Source organism: Rhincodon typus, chromosome 1 (genome assembly GCF_021869965.1).
Source record: "Rhincodon typus isolate 14 chromosome 1, sRhiTyp1.1, whole genome shotgun sequence".
NCBI lineage: Eukaryota > Metazoa > Chordata > Chondrichthyes > Orectolobiformes > Rhincodontidae > Rhincodon > Rhincodon typus.
Genome location: NC_063332.1, coordinates 175309248 through 175315482, shown reverse-complemented (window position 1 = coordinate 175315482; position 6235 = coordinate 175309248). Strand labels below are relative to the sequence as shown.

Sequence of the window (6235 nt, the reverse complement as noted above, 5' to 3'; positions counted from 1 at the left end):
CTTTCCTGCTTCTCTGATGCTGCCTGGCCTGCTGTGTTCATCCAGCTGTACACCTTGTTGTCTAATGAAAAGTCTTAGACGTGAAGCATTATCTCAGTTCTTCTCTCCACGTATGCTGCCAGATTTCCTGTGTTTCTCCAACATATATTTGTCTTTCATTGCATGTTTCCAACTTTGTCATCTTTTGCGTTTATAATCCTTCCTTAAATGGTTTAGTGTCATACTTTGTGTTATCATGCTGCTATGAAGCATTTCAAGACATTTTGTTACTTTAAATGTGCTACATAAATATAGGTTATTGCCATATTGTTGCCTTCAGTAATTTGCATAAAATGTACGCCTTCTAAATCTTCCGCATGTGGATTAGAGGTGAGAAAATGGACAAAAATTGAGAATGTGTGGGAAAGAGAGTGGGAATATATAACATAGAGTTTGAGGGAGCCATCTGTTTCCTGCATCGTCTCAGAGGCCAGTGTGAGTGTGATGGGTAGAATGGACTCCACCTGAGCTGTAAAATCTTGTGATTAGAAAATCTACCGTTGCCTTTTTCATCTTCCATCCAATCTAGCAGCCTGAGATTTTAGAATACATTTTAAATTTTCTCCTGAGCTCTGGTTTTAAAGTTATGTGCATTCTCAGAATGGCATCACCTTGGTATTTAGATGCCAAAAATAGACTTCAAAGTACACGGAAAGCTTTGTTCTTGTGTTTACGATGTTATTTGAACTCCTAAGTTAGATTGTTGCTTTGTAGTTGCTCTGAGGCTTCTATGAATCTTTTACGACGTTAATTAATTTTCAACAGCCCCCACAAGTGACTTTCATTCTTTTCAAAGTTGGCAGACTCCTGCCTTCAGTTTGTCTCCTGGTTCATGGGGAACTGAATGCGGTCAGCTGCCCATCGTTTTCTGCTGTTGTGCTGATATCTCCCAGGTGATCAGAGGTTAGCCTGGCTCTCACTCGAGGGACACTAACGCTATTTTTAAAAAAGTTTATTTTTCACTTTTTTTGTTTGTAAACTCGAGCTTCTGTGAGAAGCTCGGTCCTTGGTACGGACAGTGAAGCTCAATAGCAGTGATGAAGCCAGTCGGAGAGGCCGAAGCCATGCTGATTTGTAACTCCTCACTGACCCCCTGCAACCCTCCCCACAGCCATCCCTGACAATTGATGCTTCCATTTTGTTCCTGCTCATAAAAGGAACAAGAACGTGAAGGGCACAAATATAAAATGTGCAAACAAAGCAAAGGTAACGTTAGAAATAGTTTCACCACACAGCGAGTAGTTGGGGTCTGGAATGAACTGTCTGGAGATATGGTGGAGGCAGGCTCCATTCAGAGGGTATTGGGCTTTGATTTGGATGGTAATAGTGTGCAGTTGTACAGGGGCAATACAAGAGATTGGCACTAGGTAATGATGCTCATTTGATGAGTGAGTGCAGGCACGATGGGCTGATTGGCCTCCATCCTGTGCTGTACCAATTCTGTGCACTTTGGGTTTAAGACAGACTGGTTGAAGAGAAGGCAAAATTTACAACTGTCTTTGAGCTTAAAGTAACATAATTTATTACACATTAATATGAACCCATTCCCCAATGTACCACTTCAGGAAGCCAGAACCATCTGTACTGCTTCATTATAGCATAGTGATCTAGACCCACTAGCATTGTATAAATCAGAATTCTGAACTTCTGAACTCAACTGCACCCATTCCTGAGTTAATGTTTAATGACACCATGTGTGCGCAAGTAAATGCTGTTGCAATGGGAGCCCCTGTAGGCCCAGTTCTCACAAATATCTTTGTTGGATTCCATGCATTTTTGATGGAATGATACCTAACCTCCACCTCCTGCTGTATTTCCAAACTGTAGATATACATTTGTTATCTTTGAATCTGCAGCTGTATTTCAGAATGACCTTTCATCACCCTAGCCACAAGTTCACCTTTTGAAATGGATCAGTCAAATGGTCTGCCTCCCCTTTATGTCCCAGTTCAGAAATTGGCCAGGGTTTCTCAATTACAATTTACTGCACACTGACCTTCACTGGTCAGTTTACACATTGGATTCCTACGGTTGCATACAGTATACAATTGGCCTTATTGGTAACATCTTACATAGGGTCTGAGCCATTTGTTCACGTGACAGAGAAATGTGCCCCATCCAAGCCATTCTGTGGGATAATGGCGACTCTGACCAGATCATTTCTCACTGGGCATCCTGCAAACTCGTGGATGGAGAAAGTGCTGAGTCCACCTCCCATTGGATAAGGTTTGGGCACCAGGGAAAACGGCACTGCTCCTCCTTGAGATGAGAGGCGAGACAAGACTTTGGCTTTGTCTGATCTGACCAGCTGCATCTTTAACTGTGCAGCACTCCACCAGTATGGCACCAGGAGGGTTGGCTTGGATTTACTGTCTGTGTCACTGATGTGAAACTGGAACTCACGACCCTCTGACTCAGAGGAGAGTACGCTACCCACTGCCATGTATGTTCAAAGTGATCAGGGTCTCATCAACTTGTCTGTCCGTCATGTTTGGATGCTGAGTGCTTGGTTGAGATTTGATTCAACATGAACACAAGCTGGGAATGATATGGAGCGTTAGTGTATAAAAGACCATCGCCATCTCTCCCCATTAGAGAGAGACAGTTGGTTATAGAATATAGAACAGTACAGCACAGGAATTGGCCCTTCGACCATGTTCTGCCAAACGTGATATCAAATGAAACTAATCCCTTCTGCCTGCCCTTCGTCCATATCCCTTCATTCCTTGTTTATTTATGTCCTTATCTAAAAGTCCCTTAAACGCCCCTAACATATCTTCCTCCGCCATCACCCCTGGCAGCATGTTCCAGACTCCTACCACTCTCTGTTTTTAAAAAAAAAAAATTGCCCCTCGCATCTCCTTTGAACTTCGGCCCTCTCACCTGAAATGCATGACCTGTGGTATTAGATTATGTGTGATTAAGGGGAATACTGCAGAAGCGTGGGGTAAGGTGAGGTGGCAGGTTCACCATGAAATACCACAGCTACTATATAGAATGATCCCATATTGTTGGCTTTATTCTTCACCCACACTTTGGCTATCTAACCAATGGCTGACTAACTGATCAGAGAGACTGTCAGCATCACTGATTTAATGGTTGCAAACACTTCTCAGTGAGTCATCTTTTCATGTCTGTAATTAATTTCATTGAATACAAAGCTAAATATCTCTCAATCTTTCTTTCTTTCACCCTAATTCTCCTTCTTTTGCTCTCCCTATGTTTCCCTCTCTCACCTCGGACCCTCGGACCCCCCCTCCGCCGATGACCCCTCTCGATTTCTCGACCCCTTCCCACTCTCGGACACCCCCCTTTCTCGACCGGCCACCTCGACCCCGCCCCCTCTCTCGACCGTCTCCCCCCGCCCTGTGTCTTTCTCCCCACCTCTGTCTCTCTCTCTCTCTTTCTCTCTTTCCCCTCCCCCCACCCAAACCCCTCTCTCCAACCACCACCCCCCCACTCCCCACCCCACCATTATCTGGGTCACTGCTGTATCTTTGATAGGGTTTGTTGTTAAGGAGTGGCAGAGTTTTATGCTACAGGAGAAAGGAATTGTGACGAATAATAAGTCTATTCATTTTAAAGGAATATATAAATATGGGACAACAAGGTGCAGGGCTGGATGAACACAGCAGGCCAAGCAGCATCATAGGAGCAGAGAGGCTGACGTTTCGGGCCTAGACCCTTCATCAGAAAAGGGGGAGGGGAAGGGGGTTCTGAAATAAATAGGGAGAGAGTGGGAGGCGGATAGAAGAGGGATAGAGGAGAGGATAGGTGGAGAGGAAACAAACAGGTCAAAGAGGCGGGGATGGGGCCAGTAAAGGTGAGTGTAGGTGGGGAGTTAGGAAGGGGATAGGTCAGTCCAGGGAGGACGGACAGGTCAATGGGCCTGGCTAACTTGTCAATCCATTGCATTAAATTGTCAATCCATGGCCAGGGAGCATAGTGAGGTAACAAGGTGTAGAGCTGGATGAACACAGCAGGCCGAGGAGTAGGAAGGCTGATGTTTTGGGCCTAGAGCCTTCTGCAGATTGTGTTTTGAAACAAGCAATGTGAGTTTATGCCATGAGTGTATCCCTGATCACTGGAAGATTCATGTCTCATTTTAAGCCATGAATTTGGGTTTGAGTCTGAGAAACACAAGGACGAGACGAGGCCATTTATACCCCTCGTGCTAGCTGTTTGACTTCTCGTGTTCTTTGCTCATAACCATGACATTTATTTTTTAACTTTTCAAATCTTTATTAAATTCTCTTTTTAAAATTAATCACCAAATGCTTACAGCACAGAGGCCATTCAGCCTGCTGTGTTGGTGCTGACCTTCTCAAGGATCAATTCACTTAATGCCACTCCCCAGTGCCTTTCCGTAGCCCTGCACGTTCTTCCTTTTCCATTAAAGATCCAGTTCTCTTTTGAAAGCCTTGACTGAAACTGGCCTGCCCCACACTCTCAGGCAGCACATTCCACCTCTTAACCCTTTGTTGCCTGGAGACCTTCCCCCTCACGTATCTGTAGCATTTTTTGCCAATAATAAAACTGTGCCCTCTGGTTCTCAATCCCCTCGCTGACTGGAATCAGGGTCTCCCTTTCTGCTCTCTCCAGGCTCTTCATGGTTTGCAACCCTCTGATCAAACCTCCTCTCTCTTCTTCACTTTTTTCTTCTGCAAGGGAAGAGTCTCAATTTTTCATCTGTACGTGTCACTGAAAACCATCTCACTTCTTCGAACTGTTTTTGTGAATCCTTCCTGCACCCTCTCTGATGATTTTTCTTTCTTCCTAAAGAGTGATGCCCAGAACAGCTGCTGTACTCCATCTGACCCAGTGGTTCATGCCCGTTGTGTCTCCACAACACCTTCAGGCAGCGCTCCAGATCTGCATTACTTGCCACGTGGAAAACTCACATCCTTATCTTCCCTTTTCTCATCAATCACCTTAAATCTGAAGAGTCATACCAGACTTGAAACGTTAGCTCAGTCTCTCTCTCCACAGATGCTGCCAGACCTGCTGAGTTTCTCCAGCAATTTCTGTCTTTTTTTTTTGTTTCAGATTTCCAGCATTTGCAGTATTTTGCTTTTATCCCTTAAACCTGTGTCCTTCAGTAACTGACCCACCTGTCAGTAGAAATAGACTCTCCCTATCTCAAAAAGCTGTGAACAAACCTATTAAAAGTCCCCTGAACGTTCTAACAAGAACAATCCCAGCTTTTCGAGATAACTGAAGGCCCTCCTTCCTTGGGCCATTCCAGTTAATCTGCACTGCATCCCCTCCACAGCCAATATGTCCTTCCTCAGTGGCAGGCTCCTGCTGCAGCAAAGCCTCTCGTTTGAAAAGGTTCAGCATTACGTCCCTGCCTTTGTGCCTTTTCTGTCTGAGTAAACCCACAGGTATTCCATCCAACCTTTCACTTTAGGAGAGACAGTTAGGAGTAGATTGTAGAATGTTGTTTACAAGCTAGAAGTTGTAAGCTTCAATCATAATGAATAACTTTATAGCTCAATGACAGTCCATAAAAGCAATATTTATTCAAGAGTGGTTACAACACAGCACAGGCACTTCTGACAAAACAAAGAGCTATACACTTAGAGTCTCTGACAGTAAAAGGTAAATTCTCCAACTCCTGTGGGATACCACAAGGATCAGCGCTCAGTCCCCAGCTATTCACTCTATGTATAAATGACCTGAATGAGAGCGAACCAAATGCAACACTCCTGTTTTGTAGATGACACAAACTGGGTGGGATTATTGTGGGGGGAATGCAAGGAGGAGTCAAGGTAATTTAGAGAAGTTGAGTAAGTGGGCAGGTGCAGTACAATGTGGCTAAATGTGAAGTGGTAGACTCTAGTGTGAAAAACAGAAAGGCAGAGTATTATTGAAATGGTGATGTCATGGAAAGTGTGGATGCACTAAGGGATCTGGGTGGCCTGGTACACCAGGCAGGTGCAGTGAGCACTTAGGAAAGTACCTGGTGCATTTGCAAGAGTTTGGAAGAAGGGGTGTCTCACTGCAGTTATACAGGGCCTTGTGAGACCACTCCTCGAGTGCTGTGTGCAGTTTTGGTCTCCCTAACCAAGAGAGGTTATACTTGCCGTAGAGGCAGTGCAGTGGAGAGTCTCTAAGCAGGGATGGCAGGACAGCCCAGAGGAGAGAGTGGTTAGACTGGACTGATATTCACTAGTGAGTTTAGAAGGAAATGAGG

General features: G+C 44.8%; 1 protein-coding gene across 2 annotated transcripts in view; it reads left to right on the top strand.

Moving 5' to 3' along the window:
* Window positions 1–6235, top strand: part of LOC109922435 (probetacellulin-like) — a 46649-nt gene that overhangs the window by 16956 nt on the left and 23458 nt on the right. The gene's annotated exons all lie outside the window — the stretch shown is intronic.